This window comes from Oryx dammah, unplaced genomic scaffold, assembly GCF_014754425.2.
Source record: "Oryx dammah isolate SB20612 unplaced genomic scaffold, SCBI_Odam_1.1 HiC_scaffold_2, whole genome shotgun sequence".
Taxonomy (NCBI): domain Eukaryota; kingdom Metazoa; phylum Chordata; class Mammalia; order Artiodactyla; family Bovidae; genus Oryx; species Oryx dammah.
The window spans coordinates 42136498-42161913 of NW_024070186.1; the positions used below are offsets into that span (position 1 = coordinate 42136498).

At 38.7% G+C, this 25416-nt stretch overlaps 1 non-coding gene across 1 annotated transcript; it reads right to left on the minus strand.

Annotated features, from left to right (window-relative positions):
- Positions 1-19053: 19053 nt before the first annotated feature.
- TRNAR-UCU lies at positions 19054-19126 on the minus strand. Its single transcript has one exon. It is a non-coding gene; the product is annotated as a tRNA-Arg (tRNA).
- Positions 19127-25416: the final 6290 nt, after the last annotated feature.

Below are 25416 nucleotides of genomic sequence, written 5' to 3' on the forward strand. Positions count from 1 at the left end.
TCTCCATTTATTCTTTTATTTTAAATTTATTTTAATTGGAGGCTAATTACTTTACAATATTGTAGTGGTTTTGCCACACACTGACATGACTCTGCCATGGGTTTACATGTGTTCCCCATCCTGAACCCCCCTCCCACCCCCCACCCGATCCCATCCGTCTGGATCATCCTGGTGTACCAGCCTTGAGCACCCTGTCTCATGCATCGAACCTGGACTGGGGATTCATTTCTCTGTTCATTCTTATGGTAACTTATTCCTCCTGGTCTCCACCCTGCTGACATCCACTATTAATGCCCATTGTGGACTCTACCCTTGCTTCAATCACAAGGACCCATTTCCAGTCAGTTTCTTTCTTTCTTTCTTTTTTGCTGAGTTTTGAGGGTTTATTTATTTGTAGGTTTATATTGGTTAACTTTTTATTGTGTCCTATTTTATTGGGGTATAGTTGCTTTACATTGCTATGTAGATTTCTGCTGTACAGCAAAGCAGATCAACCATACATATACATATAGCTCTTCTTTTTTGGATTTCCTTCCCATTTAGGCCACCATTAAGCACCATTAGAGTTCCCTGTACTCTAAAACAGGTTCTCATTAGTTATCTGTTTTATACATATTAGCATATATAGGTCAATCCCAATCTCCCAATTCATTCCACCTCCCCCTTTCCTTCCTTAGTGTCCGTGTATTTGTTCCCTATGTCTACATCTCTATCTCTGCCTTGCAAACAGGTTCATCTGTACCATTTTTCCAGGTTCCACATATATACAGATGGCCAAGAGGCACATGAAAAGATGCTCAGCATCATTAATTATTAGAGAAATTCAAATCAAAGGTACAACGAGATATCACCTCAGACTGGTCAGAATGGCCATCATCAAAAAGTCTACAAACAGTAAATACTGGAGAGGGTGTGGAGAAAAGGGAATCTTCTTGTATTGCTGGTGGGAAAGTAAATTGATCCAGCCACTATGGAGAACAGTCTGGAGGTTCCTAAAAAACTAAAAATATTACCATATGACTCAGCAATCCTGATACTGGGCATATATCCTGAGAAAGCCAAAATTCAAACAAACACATGTGCCTCAATGTTCACTGCAGCACTATTAACAATAGCTAGGACATGGAAGCAACCTGAATGTCTATGACAGAGGAATGGATAAAGAAGACCTGATATATATATATATATCATGGAAGATTAGCCATTAAAAGGAACGGAATTGGGTCATTCAGAGATGTGGATGGACCTAGAGACTGTCGTACAGAGAGAAGTTAGTCAGAGAGAGAAAAACAAAGACTGTATTTTAATGCCTGTGTGTGGAATCCAGCCAGTTTCTTGTCTGAATTTGCCTCTTCTGGTCCCTGGTTCTCTTGGCATTTCACTTCACTTTGCATAGGCATATGGCATTGGCAGGATCTTCCCCAAACCCCACACATCCATAGGGAACTGGGGCCAAAACTCAGGCCCTCTGTCTGAACACTCACATTTTGTTACTTTGCTATAGTAGGAGGCACACTGTGGAGACTATTGTCCCAAAATCCTACCCAAAGGCAAGATAACGCAAGCCTCCCTCAGCTGTGTTTCAGGGAAACAGACACGTGAACCTGATTTCCTGTCTTTTTCCCTGTCTTCTTGCCCTTCCTTTCTTTCCTACTGTATCTTTCCAAATTTATTTCCTGCTCCAGGAGAGCTTTCCTTCTTCTTTTCTTAGGAAAAGTTAACTCTACAACCTCATTCCTCCCTAATCTATGGCTTGTAAAAGCACCTCTGTGATAGAATCAACTCAGCTCAACTATTATTACTGGAGCTGTGAGAGGACGAAGAACCAGGTTTTGCTAGTGATAAAAACACAATCACTTAGAATATCACAATATTATTCCTGCTGTAATCTCCCCCTAGTAAGTTGGCATCCCCACAAAGGACATTCATCTCTTGTATATACCTTCTCTTTCCAAAAGTATATCTTCTCAGACTCATATTCTCATCTCTTCAAGTTCATCTGGGTAAACATCATACTGGGCAAATCCTCACCTTTCTTTAATAAAAGTTATCGTTCCCTAGGATGCTGTGAGTGAAAGTTATTCAGTCGTGTCCAACTCTTTGCTACCCCATGGACTACAAAGTCCATGGAATTTTCTAGGCCAGAATACCGGAGTGGGTAGCCTTTCCCTTCTCCAGGGGATCTTCCCAACCCAGGAATCGAACTGGGGTCTGCTGCATTGCAGGCAGATTCTTTACCAGCTGAGCTTCTTCTAATCCCATCTTCATGCTGCCTGGCCACCTACCTGACCACTGGAAAGCTCAACCAAAGCTGTAAACAGTTTCCCCTAAAATGGCTTAAACCTTTGATAAACCTTCAAGAGAATTTACCATCCATGACTATTACTGAAATAGTTAGTAAAGGAAGTAACTCAAGAAAGAGAAATGTGAATCCTGATGGAATGGTTGAAATTTAATCAACAATGTAAAGAACCAAACATTTAAAATATGTTGGCAAAAACAATACACACAATGTTGTATGTTTTTAAAAATATAAAACTAAAGATAAATCAGGCAATACTTTAAGTAAGTTAGTCAATGAACTATTGGCTACCATATGCAAAATTTTTATGAATTTGGCTTTTGACTTTAAATTCTATTGTGTTTTTAACTATATTATAGTTCCGTATGTTTAGATAGCAAATCTGTCTGCTAAGTTGCTTCAGTCATGTCTGACTCTGTATGACCCCATAGACGGAAGCCCACCAGGCTCCACCGTCCCTGGGATTCTCCAGGCAAGAACACTGGAGTGGGTTGCCATTTCCTTCTCCAATGCATGAAAGTGAAAAGTGAAAATGCAGTCGCTTAGTCATGTCCGACTCTTAGCGACCCCATGGACTGCAACCTACCAGGCTCCTCCATCCATAGGATTTTCCAGGCGAGAGTACTGGAGTGGGGTGCCATTGCCTTCTCTGAGCAAATCTGTCTACATTCTCCTTTTCAAAAAAAAATTTATTTTAATTGGAGGCTAATTACTTTACAATATTGTCATGGTGTTCTTTTTTTTTTTTAATTGACCTATTACTTAGAAAATCTCATTCATACTCTAAGGTTCTAAGAATATTTATGTAATTTTAAAGAACTTACATTGTTTCTTCTATTTACAAAAGTAAGATTATATTGATGTGGAAATAGAAATATGCTTAGAGATTGAAAAGTTAAAGTAGAAATAATCAATTTAAAGAATATGAGGCTAAAAGGAGAACTGTTAGCATAAAACCTTGAAGCTCCTGATGAAGACTTTACTGTGATAGTTGATTGCAAGGGTACCAATTATTTCTTCTAGTGCTAAGAAAGTGCTGTGCTTCCAGAGAAAGAACAATCCTAGTCTTACTGCTCTGGTATTTTTAATTAAAGATTGAGAGCATCAAATATGACAAGACATTGTATTTTCTTTTTTCAGATATTTTAGATTGCATTTTTTAAGTGCTGAAAAACAGTTTAAATGTGTAATGGAATTATTGGGTTGGAAAAAGTTCCAATTTGATGACAGTTGACTGAAGCAAAAGGTTAATTTTATTAAAGGCTCATGTAACTGTACCCCCCCCCAAAAAAAAAACAACCCATAAAAATTTCATTCCTAGCTACAGACCCTATAGTATATGTTTTTTCCCAGTGTGGGCTGTAGGCCACTTTCACATATATATTTATATATGGTAACTAAAGTCAAGTATAGAGTATTGGAGGAAAATATTTTCCATATTCTCATGTGTCTCTTGATGTATTTTGTTTATACTGTGGGACGGAAGAAACACAGCCTTTGAGGCCAGATGGTCCCAGATTAGGGTTGCCAGATTTAGCAAATAAAAATACAGGAGCCCAGTTATATCTGAATTTCAGACAGACAATGGCTAATTTTTTTTAATGTACATCCTATGCAGTATTTTATCAGGCAACTCTATCCTGGATTGGATCTGAGCACCATCTTTCCTGCTGTGTGACTTGAGAAGTTACCTAATCTCTCAATGTCAATCTCCACGTTTTCCAAATGGGAAGAATGATCATTTTTCAAGTTTTGTAAGTCTTGGCATATATTTTGCATGCAAAAGACCTTGAACAATAATCTAAAACATGATAAGTGCTTAGAAAACACGAGATTCTGAGACTCTGTCCAGCCACATGGAAAGAGCCACAGCTGTCAATTTACAACCTTTCATGTCAAGAAGTTTGTAAATCAGTAGTGAATAAACTAGTGAATTTGGATGCTGCCAGCCAAGATTTTAAGCCACTCTTTAATTTCTTGTTGCCCTGGTTATTGCACAATAAGCTTTAATAGAACAGATATCTAGTAAAGACCTACTGTATAGAACAGGAAACTTTTCCCAATACTCTATAATGACCTGTATGGAAAAAGAATCTAAAAAAGACTGGATATATGTGTTTGTATAACTGATTCACTTTGCCAGACAGCAGAAACTAACACAACATTTTAAATCAACTAGACTCCAACAGAAATTATTTTAAAAATTGAAAAACAAATCTTCTGGTCTTGAGAGCTAGGAGGATGTTATGAGAGTTAGATTAGAACATTTAGATGTTAAATTTTAAATATCAAAATTAGAATATTTTGTTCCCTATACCCATCTAATTGTGTTTCAGATTTTTCAATTTCAGTGATACTCATTTATCCAGTATTCAAGCCAAAATCTAGGATTTCAATAAAAATACAGGTTTTTTTTTAATAGAAATACAAAGAATCTAAAAAGACAATTTTGAAAAAAAAAATTGAAAAAGAGAGTACACCTAGCATCCAGATTTTGGCTTCTAATACCATTCATAAAAAAGAAACTAGAGTTCCTTGGATAGATGATTAGTTCTTGAACTGGGGCAGGGAATATACCAGAAGAGCCTGAAAGTATCATGTAGTGCCATAAAGTAAGAGCTAAAAAATTACAGAAAACAAAAAAATCAACCATACATCAATAAGAATTTATCAAAGTGGCGTAGATGTGAACAGAAAGAGTTCCCAAGCTAGAAAAAAAAATGAGCAATGAAATAAATAAAATAGTATTGGGTCATCACTCAAAATAAGAAATAAATATTCATAAATTAATACTAATATAAATAAATGATTAAATAAATAAATAATAAAGGATAAGAGACAAATCTCCTGCAGAACAATTCCAAATAATTTATTTAGATACTCTGCTTTGAAGAAGGTGGAGAAAAGCTCCCTACTCTTTAGCTGCATATAGTGTATAGTGACTCCACTTCAGAGGGTACTGTACGGAAAGAGGGAAAAGAGTAACTCAACAGTGGTGAGGCTTGACAAACCTTACCTTAACCAGGCGGTCAAGGTCAGTAACAATGGCGATAAATTATGCTGGTACAATGTACCCTTGATATGATGTGGTGAAAATGCCACTTCACCTCTGTGGCTGTCACTTAACCTTTTCATGCCTTGGGTGTCTTTTACTGAGGCTAACAACAGTCACGATAGTCCTTATCTCATGGGGTTGTTCTGAGAGTTAAATAAATAAATAAATGTATGTCATCTGGTTAGAGGCTGCCTGGCATATAGTAAGCTCTGAACAAGGAATCACTGCTCTCTTTACCCTTTGTTTTTCTTTTTTCTTCAATACCCTCATTCAATAATGATAGTGATAAATCCTATCACTTTTTGTTCCAAAATATAAAACACCTTTCTCCATTTTTTTTACTCCTAGTACAAACAGCCCTTTAATTTATCTCTGTATTTATTCCTATCTCCCTTCTCTGATGAGCGTTTTTTTGAAAATATGAATGAGTTCATATTACATTCTTGCTAAAACTCTTCAGTGGTTTTTCTTGGCATCTCAAATAAAGTTTCAAATTTCTTATTATCACCAATGAGGCCCCTCTTGAGAGCCTTGTCGTGCACCTTCCACGGTTCCTCCCTTACCCCCGAGGGTCCAGCTATACTGGACACTGACTTTTCACTCTTGGAACTGAACTAAGACTCCTTCATGCCTAGGGCTTCAGCACCAGCTGCTCCTTCTGCCTGGGATACTTTTCAGCCAGATTTTTGAGTGACTGACTTAACTCTCAGTTTGAAATGCTGCCTTTTCAAACAAAAATTTCCTGACAACACAAGTTTAAAGGAGTTGCTCATATGAAGTCTTCATGTACTATATTATCTTTTTACATATTCTTTAGTTTGAAGCAATCACAGAGAAAAGGCAAAAGTGTGATACAAGAAAATTTTTCCTGGAACCGCTTGAGGGTAAGCTGCTGACATGATGCACCAATCACTCTCTACCATTTTAGTGGTTATTTTCTACCAACATGGACATTCTCCTATACAGTTGCAAGACAACCCACAAAGCCAGAAAATGAACATCAATGCATTACTGCCATTTAATCATTTGGTTTTGTTTACATTGTCCCAATAATATCTTTTATATTCATAAGACCCCATTGAAAATCATGCATTGCATTGAGTTGTCCTTAGACTCTTTGATGGGGAAGAATTCCTTAGTTTTTCCCTTGACTTCACAACCACATTCAGTTCAGTTCAGTTCAGTTGCTCAGTTGTGTCTGACACTTTGTGACCCCATGAACTGCAGCATGCCAGGCCTCCTTGTTCATCACCAACTCCCGGAGTCCACCCAAATCCATGTCCTTTGAGTCGGTGATGCCATCCAACCATCTCATCCTCTGTCATTCCCTTCTCCTCCTGCCTTCATTCTTTCCCAGCATCAGGGTCTTTTCAAATGAGTCAGCTTTTCGAATCAGGTGGTCAAAGTATTGGAGTTTCAGCTTCAACATCAGTCCTTCCAAAGAACACTCAGGACTGATCTGCTTTAGGATGGACTGGTTGGATCTCCTTGAAGTCCATGGGGCTCTCAAGAGTCTTCTTCAACACCACAGTTCAAAAGCATCAATTCTTCTGCGCTCAGCTTTCTTTATAGTCCAGCTCTCACATCCATACATGACTACTGGAAAAACAACCACATTACAGACCAGGTATTTTGTAGAATGTGCCTCAATTTGGATTTGTCTGATATTTCCTTATGATTAGATTCTGTTATGCACACTGGCAACCACATCACAGAAGTGATGCTGTATCTCTCACTGCTTCCTCCCACGTGACACATGAGTTTGATTCTATCCTTTACAAATAATGATGACTGCGATCACCTGATCAAGGTGGTGTCTGCCAGAATTCTCTACTATAAAGTCACTCACTCCATTTTGTAATTTGAAAGCATTTTATGGGGAGGTACCGAGCCTGGCTTCCCTGGCGGCTCAGTGGTAAAGAAAGGGAAAGTGAAGTGAAGTTGCTCAGTTGTGTCTGACTCTTTGCGACCCCATGGACTGTAGCCTACCAGGCTCCTCCCTCCATGGGATTCTCCAGGCAAGAGTACTGGAGTGGGTTGCCATTTCCTTCTCCAGGGGATCTTCCCAACCCATGAATCGAACCCGGGTCTCCAGCATTCCAGGCAGATGCTTTAACCTCTGAGCCACCAGGGAAGTCCAATCTGCCTGAAATGCAGGATACATGAGTTTACTCTGTTGGTCGGGAAGATCCTGTGGAGAAGGAAATGACAAACTGCTCCAGTATTCTTGCCTGGGAAATCTCATGGACAGAGGAGCCTGATGGGCTATAGTCCATGGGATTGCAAAAGAGTTGGATATGACTTAGCAAATAAATAATAACAACTGAAACTGTAAATATTATTTTCCTTGTCAAATTTGCCATTTTTTTTCATTTATTTATGTCTAGGTGAACCAATGGTTTCCCTATTTTATTCCACATGTTTTAACCTATTGCTATTATGATTTATTTTGACACTCAAGACAGCCCCAGTTTTACTGGTGGGAGCCTCTCCAAGCTGAATTCTTGAGATGTATTTCAATCATCATTTCTATGTTTTCTTGCTTTCTGGTATGATAAGACATTCCAGGCTTATCTTAGACTTTCCTTGCTCCAGCTCTGGTATAAGATATCTTTTCAAGGAGCCCAACTTTTTTTTTTTAAATTGGAAAATAGTATTCAAAATCCAAGATGTCAGGCTCCAGGTATATTCATTGTTATTAGAGTTTGGTGCCTGAGTCACTCAGTAGAAAGATCCAGAGAATAGATATTTTATACATCATATATTCCCTATATCTCCCCACTAAAGGGACTGAAATGTATATATTTTATATATTAAAATATAATTTATACTAGAAATGCTCATTATAACATATTTTATATACATTTATTTCTGTATTTATCTACACATATGTTAAAAACTATAAATTTTCCAATCCAACCATACATGCAGAATTCATTTTAGCTTTCTCATTTTCTGAATTTCTAGCTCCCTTTTCCAGCAGCAAGAAACCTGACTTCCACTATCTTTAGTACATTTTCTTATATGAGAACTCTCCTGGTGTGTAACCAATATCCAACCTCTGCCCGCCCTGGCCTCTGCCATCCTGGCCGGCCCCTGAAGGTGTTCTTCCCCTGCTCAGACTCCGACGACCTGTACCAGTGATTGCATCCCGCTCCTGTGCCCCACTTTGTACCATCTAATCATTGCAGGATTTAAATGTCCACGAAGGGAAGAAAAGCAAAAGAGATAGAGGAAGAGGAAATACGTTCCATGTTCTTCATGGAAGTTACCACAGTATTATTTACTCTTTTTATTTCTTTCTTTCTGTTTTCTATTCTTTTTTTTTTTTTTTTTAATGTCTCCCACAGCTAGAATGTTAAGTCTGTAATGTCAGGTATCTTTTCTGTCCTGTTACTGAAAAATCTGGGCATTTGGGAGCCAGCAGTGTTTCTTCTGCAATGCACACATATAAGATTGAAAAAAACTTAAGGGCTTATTTTTCTTTGAAATTAGTTAGACTAAAGTCTCTATAACAACACAGATAGTGATCAGTTTAGTTGCAGAGTTCACATCCAAACAGGTTGTTTTAGACTTGTAAAGACATAGTTTTGTAAAGACAAAATGGTAATTTTGTCAACCTTGGAGTTACTGACACCAGGATAAAAATATTTCTACTTCTTGATGTTTAATGGTTAGTAACTAATTATTTAAATTTTAGAAAATATCTAACTTATTGCACTTCCCCTCAAAGATAATTCAGTTGATTAGGCCTGTAAAACAGTCAACAGAATGTTTAGAGGTTAATTCAAAGAAAGATTTACTATGTACAGTTAAGTCATGTTTCTTTATGTTTTTGTCCTCATTCTTGCAACATACATATTGCCATTTTGATCCATTTGTAACAAAGAAAAACAAATTACCTTCCACCTGTCAGGAAAGTAAATATCTTGATTCATTATGTGAAGAGATTGTTTTTTCCCCCATTTCCTGATGTGATCTCTTGCAAAAGGACAAGCTTTTGACTTGGAGACTTTTTGTATGCTACAGCATGTCCCATGTGATATGCTAGTTGCTAAGGTAACTGTATTTCCCTGAAAATACCAAACTAAACAGGAGTCTGAATCATCAGTGTGCAGTCTGATGCCATTATATCCATTGAAATTTTCCTTAGCATTTAAATAAACACATCATTCATCATCATTTAGTCTCTAAGTCGTGTCCGACTCTTTTTGATCCCCTGGACTCTAGCCTGCCAGGCTCCTCTGTCTGTGGGATTTCCCAGGCAATAATATTGGAGTAGGTTGCCATTTCCTTCTCCAGGAGATCTTCCCGACCCAGGGATCAAACCCAGGTCTCCTGCATTGCAGGCAGATTCTTTACTGTCTGAGCCACCAGGGAAGCCTTCGTAAATAAACACATAATGCCCACATAATTCTGGATCCTTTCTCTGATGTCCTCTATTCTTGCTTTGATATTCAAAAGCACAATCACAGGGTACTCAATGATGGAAAGAGGTCAAAATATTTTATAAGTTAGAACTCACATAGTTTCTCAGGTTCTGCTAATGAGGGGATATGTAATTGTTTGCTGTAGATGGGACATATCTTTGTACTGTCTGCACACAAATTCAATAAACAAAGTTGCAGAAGAAATCAGATTGCAGGACATCTAAGAGGTTAAACCACTTTCAGAACCTTAATCCGTTGTTGTAAACAAATTAAAATCAAATCATTTTGGAGAAGAACTTCAAAACATTGTCTCCTTACTTTGAAATATCTTCTTAAAATAGTATAGTATCTATGCACATTGATAGCTATGTATATGTATTATATTAATTTGAAATTAACAAATCTGAAAGTCTTTTTTTTTCTATAGGTCATACATTTTCTAATTTAGACTCATTTCATCATTAACAAGTTTGCGTAATACAGCTTTTATTCAATGAAGCAACTTAATAAAACAGGTAGAATTTTATAGGTTTGGTGACTCTGCTTTTGAAATTGATGAAATGTTACATTGTTGATTAATTTCTGTTAGCTAAAAGCATACTTTACAATTCTCAATTTGTCTTGCAGCTTTTCTTGATTCTCTGCACATTTTTCTCAAGAATCTTAACTTTGAAACCACTGACAAACATTCCCTGAATAGATTTGGGTTTAAGAGAGTATACAGTAACATATGTGAAAAATAAACATTGCTTTTAGAAACACACAGCTATCCAGTGACAAAGACATCTACCTGACTCAGAGATTTCCAATGTCTCCAGAGTTAAATGCCAGAATTCAAGTTCAACTCTGCCCCTTAACTACAGTAAGAAGTGGGGCAAGGCAGAGACAGCATCAGTTTTCTCATCAAAACTTTGGGGATTATCATAATATATGTATACTTAGGATTGTTGGCAGATAAAGTCCGATAATCTCTGTAAGGAAACCAACACTGTGATTGATACACAAGTGTTTAATAAATGTTATTTGCTATTATTTCTATTATCATAATTAAATACATTGGATGAGACATTCATTTAAGACATTCTTTCATATATTCAATATAAATGTTTGAGACTCAGGCATTGTAGATTTCATCAAGCGCTATTTCTAGTTTCCTGTAGATGTTAACTTTATCTCAGCACTGTGTGAGACTTCTTTTGTGAAAGCTCAATACCAATTTCAAAAGAAAATGAAGATTCAAGCAAGTTAATTTTTGAGAGTGAAGCTTGACTCCTCCCTTAAATGACAAAGTTTAAATTAATTTATTATACACCCCCAAATCTTAGTCAAAAATATTTGAACATCGGTTGACATTTTCTTGATGACTCATGCTGCTGCCTATGAGGCAAAGTACTGCAATCCGGTCTTGCCCTTGGGGAATGATGAAATACATCAGCAGCTCTGTCCTGGATAGCTTGATTTTCTGTTTGATGTGTATTTGGACTCTTCACTGTTCACTGTCAGTTGTCACTCTATGCCTTTAACAGTTCTGACCCTGTCTCATTTCTAAGAGAGCATTGGGATGGAGACCAGGTTACCAAATGAAAGGAAATGCCTGAGCAAGTAGAACATGTGATAAGTATATACACAAGCGTAAAGCAGTTGGAACTGAGATGACTGCTCTGCTCTCTGGGGTATTCTGAGCTGGGAGGTTTGAGGTTGCTGAAATTCTATCAACAGTCTAAATGAGACAGTTTACAATTAAATCTAGAGACCTTGCATGAACACAAATATGTACTACTGAATAATGCTTAATTTAGTGGGGAGACTAATGATGCCTGTCGACCCCACTCTCAGTGCACAAAATAAAAATGAGTCATGCTTGTTGCATAACCTGTTTGACTTCTGAGTCAGACAAGTTCTTCAGAATCGACTTCACCTGCTTTCCTACAGATAGTAACCTAATTGTTATTTTAATTACATTTACAGTGTCTGCATTTTGGCTTGCACTTTGTAGACTGATGCAGAAATTAGTTAATTTGAAGCTCCTTTTACATTTTCTCTTGATAAAGGAACTTCTTGTATGGTTTTATTAATTAGATTCTTTGTCACTTGAAATCATTCCATGTTGAAATCTGTCATCTTTCAACTCTGGAAATACTTTTGGAGATGTACAATTTTACATAAATACCAAGTCTCATATTTTAACTTCTTTTTGGTAACAAAAATTTGAACATATACTGTCATTGAAGATATACTGCATACTCAATCATATTTTTTTTAACTACTATCACATCTATTATTTTTGTAAACAAAATGTTATTATTTTGTTGATTCAACATTTCTATATATTCAATGACCTCCTCAGTTCAGTTCAGTTCAGTTCAGTCCTTCAGTTATGTCCTGTTCTTTGTGACCCCATGAATTGCAGCACGCCAGGCCTCCCTGTCCATCACCAATTCCTGGAGTTCACCGAAACTCATGCCCATCAGTCGGTGATGCCATCCAGCCATCTCATCCTCTGTCGTCCCCTTCTCCTCCTGCCCCCAATCCCCCCCAGCATCAGAGTCTTTTCCAATGAGTCAACTCTTCACATGAGGTGGCCAAAGTATTGGAGCTTCAGCTTTAGCATCAGTCCTTCCAAAGTACACGCAGGACTGATCTCCTTTAGGATGGACTGGTTGGATCTCCATGCAGTCCAAGGGACTCACCTGGAGCATAATGATTTAGTTACTTAAACAAATATCCATTATGGTCTTTTTGCTAATCATTTTGTGTATTACTAGTGCTAGCAGAATGTCTGGTATTAGATACTCAATATATGTTCATCATGAATACAGAAATAAAAGCTGATACCAGGCCCAGTGTTATCTTAGTTGTGATGCTGAAGAACCTGATGAAAATGCTTTTATTATAGTTTTACATGGTATATTTTTACTGATCCATCAGTTTATTCTTTTATTTTTTGTCATTATTAAAGTTTTGCAGGATACGATTTTGTCAGTACAGAGGAATGCCGAAAAGAGGGTAGGTCCATCAGCTCCTTCACTGTATACCAAGCATCTTACTAGGTATCAGACACACAGCAGATGCTCAATAAGTATTTCTTGACTCAGTGAATGAATTCAGAAAACTCATACTAGGATGACAAATAAAGAAATAGAATTCCAATTCATTTGTTTGTGGTGTGTACTAAAGGGTATAATCTTCCCTTGACTACTTGTCCCTATCACCAGTTCATTAAATCTTTGTAAATAATTCCATGTGAGAAGACAAAGGTCAACTAAAATTGTCTTCAGAACTGGGAGATGACTATGAAATGCCTCCTAACTTCAGCAGACTTCTTAAGGAGTATGGAAGCCAAGTATATCCCAGTCACTGGGACTGTATCAATCCGTGGCTTTAAAATATGTCTTCCATCCAAGAGTCCAGTCATTTCTGTGTTTCATGAGTTAAAGATATTTCATTGCTAACTGTTATCACCTTTGATAACCATATGACCTTTGAAAACCATATACTTTGTTCAACTATGAAAACCACTGTCTTTAAGACCACTCTAGTGTTATCCATCAGAGAAGGCAATGGCACCCCACTCTAGTACTCTTGCCTGGAAAATCTCATGGATGGAGGAGCCTGGTGGGCTGCAGTCCATGGGGTCGCTAAGAGTCAGGCACGACTGAGAGACTTCACTTTCGCTTTTCACTTTTATGCATTGGAGAAGGAAACGGCAAGCCACTCCAGTATTCTCGCCTGGAGAATCCCAGGGACAGTGGGCCCCCGTCTATGGGGTCGCACAGAGTCGGACATGACTGAAGCGACTTAGCAGCAGCAGCAGCAGTGTTATCCATGATTTGTCAATCTTATAGCTTACACTTCTGATGGCAAAACCATCACTTTTAAGTTCAGGGAAGTCCTCAATATCTGTCTTATTCACTCACTGAAAAAATAACTAGCAAAGGTATAAACTTGTAAAAGCAATATATCTTTAAATGAACTATACTTTTGTTGCTTGCTACTTTCCATCCTAACTCAAAATTTCAAGACCAACATGATTCCAGTCTACATGTCTATGGTTTCTTTTTCATCATCATGTTTTGTTTTGTTTTTTAAATCACTTCTGTTAGATCACAAGGGATGGTGGAGATAAAATATGTATAAATAGCATATATAGAGAGTATATGAGGGTAGGACACAGTACTATCAATAAAACAGATATAGAAGCTAGGAGAGGCAGTGTGAAAAGGCTGTGGAAAAAAGCTTTACTCAACAAATAGTTATTGAGCACTTACTATGTGTAGGCAAAGTAACTTGTGTACACTGAATAATGGATCCCACTATCCTAATGTTTAGAATCCATGAATGTTACCTTATATAATCAGAAACAACAAAAAGGGTCTTTGTGGATGTGATTAAATTAAGGATCTGTGATGAGATTATTCTGGATTAACCAAATAGGTCCAATGTAATAACAAGTGTGCCTCTAAGAGAGAGACAGGGGTGATTGGACACACACAGAGACGGCGTGTGAAGACAGAGCAGAGGGAAATTTGAAGATGTTTGTTTCGGGGATTGTAGTAATACATCCACAGGCCAAGGAATGTCAACAGTCATTCCTTAAAGAAAACTGCAAGAGTAAGGAAAAAGATTCTGCCCTAGAGCTCCTAGGAGAAGCATATCCCTAGCAACTTGATTTCAACCCAATGATATTGATCTCAGACTCTGCTTCCAGACTAAGAGATAATAAATTGCTGTTGTTTTAAGCCATCAAATTTGTGGCACTTTGTTACAGAAGCTCCGGGAAACCAGTATAACTACTGAAGTTATTTCAGTAAAGAAAAACAGACACAAATCTGACTCCTCATTTATTCCATGTGTGATTATAAAAAGTAGGAAAGAAATTTATATCTACCCACCTACTTGGGCTTCCCAGTTGGCTGGCTCAGTGGTAAAGAATCCAACTTGCCACGCAGGATACTTGGGTTCGATCTCTGGATCCAGAAGATCTCCTGGAGAAGGAAATGGCAACCCACTCCAGTATTCTTCCCTGGAGAATCCCATGGACAGAGAAGCCTGACAGGCTACAGTCCATGGGGGTCACAAAGAGTTGGACATGACTTATTGATGAAATAGCAACAACAGCAACAACCCACCTACTCTGTTCTGGACATTAGGCATATTCTTTATATCATTTCGACTTTCACAACTCTTTTGTTTTTGCTTGACTAACATTCACATTTCTATTAGTAGCTTTTATACTACTGTCAGTGGTGTGACTGACTAATAATAATAACATTTGCCTCAGATGGCATACATTTTCCAGTTTTTTTGGTCTTACTCAAAGCAGCTATACTTACCAGGTTTCTTATTATAACCTATAAACTTGGGACTTCCCTGGTAGTCCAGTGGTTAAGACACCTCATTTCTACCGCAGGGAGTGCAGGTTCAATCCCTGGTTTGGAAACTAAGATCCTATATGCTGTAATGTGGAGTCGAAAAACAAAAAGAGATTCACCTATAAACCTGTGTTTCCCCAAGGATATCAGCTACTTTGTCTGGAATAAATAATTAGGGAAAATGTGAAGAACACACCCTAGCCTTCATAAAAAGAAATTGTTCTCATTTCCACCATCTGACCAACAGTTGCTTATCTCTGAATACTCAGGAAAAGCAGAGAGTCATTGCCCTGAAGAGTAATCCACCTATCCTAGGGGTAAGGATAGGGATAGGGTAAAGGGGTGGCTTCTCTGGTGGCTCAGAGGTAAAGAATCTGCCTGAAGTGCTGGAGACACAGGAGAGACAGGTTCGATCTCTGGGTGTGGAAGATCCCCTGGAGGAGGGCATGGCAACCAACTCCAGTATTCTTGCCTGGAGAATCCCCAAGGTCAGAGGAGCCTGGCGGGCTATCGTCCATGGGATCGCAAAGAGTTAGACACGACTGAAGTGACTGAGCACAGGGTAAAAGGGTGATACACCAAGGCTGGTAGCTGGCACATGTTTTCATCCATTCCTATGCCCAACCCGCACTCAGTGCTGCTCTGATGTTTCTCCTGAGGACATCAGCCCCAGTGGTGGTTGCCATAGAATTGTGAGGCTAGGTAGGGAGCTAGTAATGATTACCATAAGGGAGCACAGTGGGCAAGGGAAAGAGCAGAAACTAATTTGATTATTCTTTTCTCCGCTGCTGACAGCTGCCCTTGGGTGCATGCTCAGTTGTGCCTGACTCTTTGCAACTACATGGACTGTAGCCTGCCAAGCGCCTCTGTCAATGAGACTTCTCAGGCAAGAACACTGGAGTGGGTTGCTGTTTCCACCTCCAGGGGATCTTCCTGACCCAGAGATCAAACCTGTATCTCTTGCACCTCCTCTGTTGGCAGGCAGATTCTTTATCACTGTGTCACCTGGGAAGCACAACAGCTGGTCTTTAACCCTCGACCAAAGGCTCATGGACTCTGGTCTCCACTAACACACCCTCATTTTGAGCTTTCCTTCTCCTGACAGTTTTCTCTCCTGTTTGTTGTTTGTTATGTCTTAGAATCTGTATTTTTTCCATATGATGAGAGGTACAGAACAGAGGTCTCCACTGCCATCTCTCCAGGTGGAATTGTACGCGCATATCATGGGTGACAAGCTGTCCCATGACTGTGAAACCTTTTGGACTCACTCAGTCTTCTGAGTAGCTAAGACTGATCCAGTTCCTTAGGGACCTTCAGGCTTCCGGAACCATCCGACCACTACTTTGCCATCTGTGTATAACCTGAGATTCTTCCCCATCATTTCCACTGGTGCTAGAAAGCTGGGAGGCAGCATTAACTCTAATACTTTTACTCTTAATTTATATCTGGCTTGCTGTGTTCTCTATGGACATGCCAACATGGTTACAGAGAAAGGAAAGTGGTTAAGAAAGTGAAGTGAAATTGCTCAGTCGTGTCCGACTGTTTGTGACCCGTGGACTGTAGCCCACCAAGCTCCTCCATCCAAGGGATTCTCCAGGCAAGAATACTAGAGTGGGTTGCCATTTCCTTCTCCAGGAGATCTTCCCAACCCAGGGATCGAACCCAGGTCTCCCACATTGCAGGCAGACGCTTTAACCTCTGCACCACCTGGGAAGCAGAGAAAGGAAAGAGAGAAAGGAACATTCTTTTATTTCTACCTTCAAAGCTCTGAAGTTAGTCTTAATCAGACTGAAGCACCTAGAAAAGGGGCAGGGTGAAATATCATTCAGTTCAGTTCAGTCGCTCAGTCGTGTCCGACTCTTTGGGACCCCATGAATCGCAGCACGCCAGGCCTCCCTGTCCATCACCATCTCCCGGAGTTCACCCAGACTCACGTCCATCGAGTCAGTGATGCCATCCAGCCATCTCATCCTCGGTCGTCCCCTTCTCCTCCTGCCCCCAATCCCTCCCAGCATTAGAGTCTTTTCCAATGAGTCAATTATTCACATGAGGTGGCCAAAGTACTGGATCATTAGAAAGCCAAATAGACTCTGCAAATGTGACCTTTGGGTAGAATCTCATAAAGTCTGAACAAACTTTGGAACCAGTTGATTTCAAAGACAGTGCTCCAAAATTGCTTTAGTTCCAATCTTTAGTTTTCTCAGATTAGGCAAAGTCCATTTGTCTTGCTTATCACCCCAAACTTTACTCAATTCACCTAACTTGCAGATTGAAAAGAAAGTGAAAGTGTTAGTTGCTCAGTTGTGCCCAGCTCTTTGTGACACCATAGACGGTAACCCAACAGACTCCTCTGTCCATGGGATTTCCTAGGCAAGAATACTGGAGTGGGTTTCCATTCCCTTCTCCAGGGGATCTTCCCCACCCAGGGATCAAATCTGGGTCTCCTGTATTGTAGGCAGATTCTTAACCATCTGAATCACCAGGAAAGCTCGTAGATTATTAGAAGTTAAATAACATAATGTATACAAAGAATTGTGCACAGAGGCTGGCACAATCATTTGATGAATATAAACTTCATATTATTAAGGGTGAGGGTGAAAGTCAAATCAAAATGATACGTACTTTGTGCAACTTATAAATGCCAGCCAGCTATTATAAGTTTATTATCATTCTTTCTCTGAGAGGGACAATGTAACATATGCAGATTATAAATTCCTCTTACTTGAATTCATGTTGTTTTAAAGATTCAGTCTCCTGCTGTTCACATCACTATATTAGAACTTACTGTACTTGTTCTTTCTCTTTAGATAAACAATGGTAATGTGTCCAAAATAATCCAGTTGGAATTAATTAAATTAGCCTATTGGAAAAATAACATGCTTTAGGTACATTTCTGAGGACTCCATCTCAACATTAAACATTTCCTTAAGAAATTAATAAAATCAGTTGATGTTTGTCTCATCTGACCATCTGGGTTTCTACACTAATTGCTGCTGACGAGTCACTCTTTCTGTTGAATTTTTAAGTTCAGGTAGGAACAGCATTTTGTTCTTTATCATTCATGCTTCAGTTCTCACTCACTCACAAAAGAGAATTCAAACAAACAGATCAAGAAAAATGAGCAGGAACATAATCCCAGGGTATGTCCATATTCTTTAATTGCAAAATAGGTTTAGGCCTTAAAAGTTACATATTTCTAGATAAACTTAATAAAAATAGACATAACCATTAAATAGAAGAAATAAAATTCCAGGTCAGGCTAGACCTCTTGGTGTAATTTGTGCACGGCTAAACTCCCTTTTTTGCCTAGATACAGCAGCTGTGTCCCATTCAATAAACCAGCATGTCATGAGTGTGTTATTTTTTTGTGTCTTCTGCCATTGGTATTGCTGTTACAGAGATTATACAAAACACACCAAGGAAGTTAAGAATTCTCTTCACAAAGACTTAGTTGAAGGTCCAGGTTCACTACCTATTAACTATTATATCTCAATTTCCTCAGCTGAAAATTAAGGAGACTGATGGGTCCAGCAAGCACTCAAGGGGCTGGGAATCAGTGAGCCTACATATCAACTAGAAAGACATTATCAAATATAAGTGCTTCTCTGGTGACTCAGCCGGTAAAGAATCTGCCTGTAATGTGAGAGGCCTGGGTTCAATCCCTGGGTTGTATAGATCCCCTGGAGAAGGGAACAGCTACCCACTCTAGTATTTTGGCCTGGAGAATTCCATAGACTGTATAGTCCATGGGGCCACAAAATTCGGACACGACTGAGCAACTTTCACTGTCATTAAGTGCAAAGTTACTGGGTTAGACTACTTCTGGAAACATTCACTACTTAGACCAGAATTTCCTGGAGCCAGTGATTTTTCTTTTTTTCTTTTGCTGATTATTTCCCCCACCAGGGATCAAACCTGGGTCCTCTGCATTAGAAGCACAGAATCTTAACCACTGGACCACCAGGGAAATCTTGAGCCAGTGAAATTTTAACTGATACTTTTCCTATTTCCAAAAATATCACCTTGGAACCGTATTTCGTACCTATATCTTATCCATCAGAGAATCTGGCTGGCTTTTCTTTCAAAACAAATCTCAAGCCTGTCCATGTTTTCCCATCTTCAATATTAAGAACCTAGTCCAAGCCTCCATTATCTAGTATGTGATAAGGTGCAGAAGCTCCCTAACTCTTCCATTTCCATCTCTTAATTATTCTCACAATAGTCAGTGACTCTTTAAAATGTAAATATATATTATTACTCTCTTGTTCCTAATTCTCCAAGAGCTTCCCATACATTTAGAATAAAATTTTAAAAAATAATTATCTAAGGCTAGAAAGCTCTCTATATCTATTTTTAGATGTAAATATTATATCTAAAAACTTATATATAATATTGGGTTGACCAAAAGTTCATTTGGATTGTTTGTAAGATATTGCAGAAAAACCCAAACAAACTTTTGGGCCAACCCAATAAAATTCGATGAGCAGTTGAGCCTAGCAGGCTGTAGTCCTTGGGGTCACAAAGAGCTGGACATGACTTAGCAACTGAGCATGCATGCAATATTTAATAACGTGAAGCTGAATATTCAGCTAAGTCTTGCATCTGTCTCTGCAACCTCATTTCTCACTCCTCTTGCCTCATTCCCGGGCTCCTTTTTCCTCCTCATTACAGACAAGTTCCTGAAATCTAGAAGTCTTTGCACTGACTCTTCTCTCTGACTGGGATGTTGAGTTCTACTTTACAGAAAATATAAAAACAGATACAAAAAGTAATTCCAGGTAAAATTTGAAAGGCAAAACAATTTTCAAAAGGCAAAACAATATATAAATAAATAAATAGTTTGTATAGCAATATAAAATAATAGCTTTATTACTTTGGAAAAGAAAAAAAATTATGAAATAAGACACATACAAAGCACTAATTATAAAGGAGAAGATTACAATTGGGAGTACATATAAATAAAAAAAAAACTTGTGTTCCTCCACAGAGACCAGTGAGAGAGTAAAAACAATACATCTTGAAGCTGCATACTTCTGTGGGCTTTTCTCCTTTCATTTCATACATTTGCACACATAAAGGGTACAAACTTAGAAAGTGTGACTTACACGATCACCAAAGGACAGGGTAGTGAAGGGAACCATGGTAGAGAAAGTACAAGACCTCAAATGCTGCCTAAAGTGAAACAGAAATTGCATTTTGGAAGTCCCCAATGGGAGAGCAGAGAATGTAGTTGAAGAACCGGAAACTGGGCCCCATCTCTGCAGTGCCTGGCAATTGTCCTAAAAGACATTTCTGCCTAGATTGTGTGTGATAAGTTATTTTGAAATAACTCAATCTCTTTATTCTTAGGATTTTTTTCTGTAAAAGCTCATTTCAAAAATCTAAATTGTCTCTAGATAGTTTTACTTTTTTTTTAAACTGAATTAAATAGGGCAAAATTACATTCTCATGAAATCCGATTAAAACACTATATGATAATCCCACCAAGCTGATTTTACATGCTAATTAATTAGTTCAGGTTTTATAATTTTCAGTACATATGAGAGAGATCAGCTAGAAGTTTCAGCATTAAATGAAAAATGAAAACCATCCCTGCCTCTCTAGTAAGCCTTGGCCGAGAACTGAGTATTTCACACCCATCAGGATGGTGCTCCCATGTATTACGAATCTGAATAAAAATGTTAGACCTTATACGGTTATCTTTCTCCCAAGTCAAGAATTTCATTTTGTTACTGCTAGAAATAAACTTATCCTCATTTCTAATTATCTTGACTGAGCTTTAAAACAAAAGCCACTCATTATTGTAAATATTTAGCTGGTGATTATTAAATAGATCAGCCCAGCGTGACTATACCAGCTGGCGGAGAAGAACAGATTTCTTGCTGCTCATATTACTGTATAAACCATCCTTTAAAGAAGGCTGAGGTTGACGGGACTGATTATTTCTGCTTCTGGGATTCATTACGTTCTCACAACACACTTGCCAGCTGAAGTTGGCATAATGTCAGACAGAGCTCAAAGGAGGTCTGCAGTTAAAGTTTTCAGATGATTTTCATCACCTGAAGTTCCATTTTAAGCAGTAGATAGGCGAAGCTGTCCTCTTCTAGGATAAATTGAACTCATATGCCAGGAATAGGGCTCCCGATGCAGAAGCTGTAACTTTTCCTTGCCTCGATTCCTAATATTCCTAATCACAATCTATATTTCTCTGTGTTTAAGTATAATATTCAAGCGTGCAATTATATATGCTGCTCTCAAAATACCTTCATCTCTGCAATGTACTTTCTAATATGCATTCCTATATGCAAGGTTTTCCTAAAAGGAGTTACCAGAAGCTTAATTAGTATTAAAGATATTTTGTCCATCTACCTATAATACCCACCTCAGAGACAATTTCAACTATAAAGGACTATTAAACAATGATATTTGGGGTACAATTTATTATTACTATCACACTTCTCACATGAACTTCCAATTCTGAAATACATACAATTTTATGGATTTAAAATAATTGCTGTTTTATTTATTTCTTAAAATTAGCCAGAGACAGTAGTTAGTTCACTTGTTGACCTTCCCCCCCTTACTGTTAATGTTTAAACTGTCTTTGTTTCATTTTACTTTCCAAGAACTGTCCTTGTTATCCAAACTTAGGAAATGAAATTTAATGTAGACCATGCCTCTCAAGGGGTAAACACTTTTTCCTCTCGTATGACACACGACCACCCCGAGAGATATGAGTCAAATCTTCCAAATGTCTAATAATATTGTAAACACATCTCCAGTTGATCGTTATTTTACTTTGTTCATTAAAAAATGGATGAAAAACAGATATAATTGCCCCATAAAGTTAGCCTCTCACCACAGGGATAGGAGAAACTTGATTTCCATCCCCACAGCCACTATACAAGCTTCTACTCATCTGGTTGTTGTCCTGGTCTATGGAAAAAGAAAATGGGTAAGTGGCTGAGCACAACTCATCACCCTAGCACAGAAATAACTCACATAAGATGCAAGTAAACACCCAAGTATTTACGATGCATCTCAGTGCTCAGAACACTAGAGTGTAGATACTCGTTACACCATTAACATATAGCACTTGGCCATATTTTGACATGACTGGTGTCACGTGGAAACAAGACTAGCCTGTGAATAGTCATCTGGGCAGTAGGAGGAGTAGAATAAGAAAACAGGATGGGGTATGCTGATAGAGCTGAAGGATTGATGTTTCCATACTATCCCTTGAGAATTTCACTGAGGTGATGGAGTCATTTCTGGGATCCAGGAGGGCAGGCCAAGGTATCGAAGCCTAAGGACTCTTCAACTGCTGTGGCTGAGCATGAAACTCCAGACTCAAGGGAGCTTGGTCTGTGTTAAGACACAGGACACCTAAAAGTGGCAAAGAACTGCTGAGCTATAACTCTCCTCTTAGCATGTATGTGATTCCAGAGGAACGTGGTGACAAAAGGAGCTCCTTTGCAAACCCCTGAAAATAAATATAATAGTAATATTAAACTAAATATAGTAGTAATATTAATGGATCAAAGAAGAAGGCAATTAATATTCAAGAATTAGTGAATCTATGGTGGTAGTGGTTGAGTCGTTATATCTGACTCTTACAACCCCATGGACTGTAGCCCACCATGTTCCTCTGTCCATGGGATTTTTCAGGCAAGAATACTAGAGTGGGTTGCCATTTACTTCTCCAAGGGATCTTCCTGATCCAGGGATTGAACCCAGGTCTCCCACAATGCAGGCAGATTCTTTACCGACTGAGCTGCCAGGGTTCAGTTCAGTTCAGTCGCTCAGTCATGTCCGGCTCTTTGTGACCCCATGAATCGCAGCACGCCAGGCCTCCCTGTCCATCACCAACTCCTGGAGTTTACCCAAACTCATGTCCATTGAGTCGGTGATGCCATCCAGCCATCTCAACCTCTGTCATCCCCTTCTGCTCCTGACCCCAATCCCTCCCAGCATCAGGGTCTTTTCCAATAAGTCAACTCCTTGCATGAGGTGGGCAAATTATTGGAGCCTTTCCCTTCTCCAGGGAATCTTCCCAACCCAGGAATCTAACTGGGGTCTCCTGCATTGCAGGTGGATTCTTTACCAACTGAGCTATCAGGGAAGCCCATATATAATAGTTTACCAAACATGAAATACATAATAAATTACTATAAAATACATTATTTAGACTCTCTGCAAAATGTTTTATCAATTATACCCATTGTTGGTAAGGACGTAGTGAAAGACATCCTTATGAATTATTAGCAGCATTTTATAGTGCCTTTTGGAGGTGCGAAATGATAAAAAGAATCAAGAACAAATTAAACCAGCACTTTGAAATTAGATGGATGCTGATTAACATCTCAGCTCAACCACTGACCCACTGAACAATCCTGAGCAAGTGTTTTACTCTTTGCAAGGGACCTATAAAACAGGAATGCCTCTCTTTAGTTTTCAGCCTCATCATGACAACCAGATGTGAAAATACATCTATAAAGCACCAACCACCACAGTAACAGGTGTTCAATAAATGCCAGTGCCTTTGCCTCATTCTCCTTCTCTGTTCTCTCTCCAAGTACCAAGTGCAAGTAATGCTGCTAGTCACTTTGTTCAGAGTAGCATGAGTCTCACTATTGAAATGCTTTTCCTGAGTTGTTTTCCGCTAGCTATTGGACATCCATATTAATAGTTGCAAGGGAAGACAACTTGAAATCATGGAGGGTCACTTCTCACTGCCCTGAAGCTGAGTGGTTTCCAAAGCAAAGTGGTCACAGTTATTCTAGAGTCTGTAAATCATGAGGGAGGCAACAGAAGAGTTCAAGTCATTTCTGTCACTTTGATGAGTTCTGCCATAGCCACAAGGTTCCATCCCTTGAAGAATTCAAGGTCTTGGCCCAGACAGCTATATCAGCTCATACTGAAAGGTGCATTGTGGATTTGTCTGTATTTTTGAAGGGGAAGAATGGAGGGTTTACTCTTCCTCCATTTATTAATCATTAACATGTGTCAATCCACCAAGTGAGGCTTGCTTCTCTGTAACTTTAACACACACATCCTAATCCATTAGGCTATCTTGCTGTAAAAAGAAGGAGAAGGAAGAGGAGAGGAAAGGGAGGGAAGAGATGGGGAAGGGGAGGGAAGAAGGAGAAGAGGAAAAAAAAGAAGAATTAAAATTGTAGATACTACTAATCAGGTTAATCACATATTTCAGTATCAAACCTAAGGAAACAGTAAAATTTTCAAGTAAAACCTTCAAAATATATTCATTGTAACATTCTCTCTCTCTTAAAAAAATGAAGAGGTAAACTATTTAAATGCCATCTATAGAAGCAGTTATTTATAGGTCTCAGAATAGTAACATCCTAGGCAGATTCTGAAGATGAGAAATATGAAATGTGTAATATACACAGTAGTGTATCTGTGTGCAATTATGCTAAGTAAGAAAATCTTGAGGTCAATGCTGTGACCACAATGAGATGGCAATGATGTGAATACTGTTGTTGTTGACGAGTTGCTAAGTTGTGTCTGATTCTTTGTGACCCCATGAACTGCAGCATGCCAGGCTTCTCTGTCCATCACTATCTCCTTGAGTTTGCTCAAGCTCATGTCCATTGAGTCAGTGATGCCATCCAAACATCTCATCCTCAGTTTCCCTCTTCTCCTCTTGCTCCCAATTGTTCCCAGCATCAGGATCTTTTCCAGTGAGTCACCTATTCCCATCAGGTGGCCAAAGTATTGGAGCTTCAGCTTCAGAATCAGTCCTTCCAATGAATATTGAGGGTTGATTTCCTTTAGGATCAACTGGTGTGATCTCCTTGCTGTATAAGGGACTCTCAAGAGTCTTCTCCAGCACCACAGTTGGAAAGTGTCAATTCTTAGGGGCTCAGCCTTCTTTATTTATGACCCAACTCTCACACTCATACATTTCTACTGGAAAAACCATAGCTTTGACTATATGGACCTTTATCAGCAAAGTGATGTCTCTCCTTTTTAAAACATTGTCTCGTTTTGACATAGCTATTCTTTCAAGGAGGGAGAGTCTTTTAATTTCATGACTGCAATCACCATCAGCATTGATTTTAGAGCCGAAGAAAATGAAATCTGACACTGTTTCCAAATTTTCCTGTCTATTTGCCATGAAGTGATAGGACCAGCTGCCACGATCTTATGTTGAGCTTTAAGCCAGCTTTTCCACTCTCCTCTTTTACCTTCATCAAGAGGCTCTTTATTTCCTCTTCACTTTCTGCCATTAAAGTG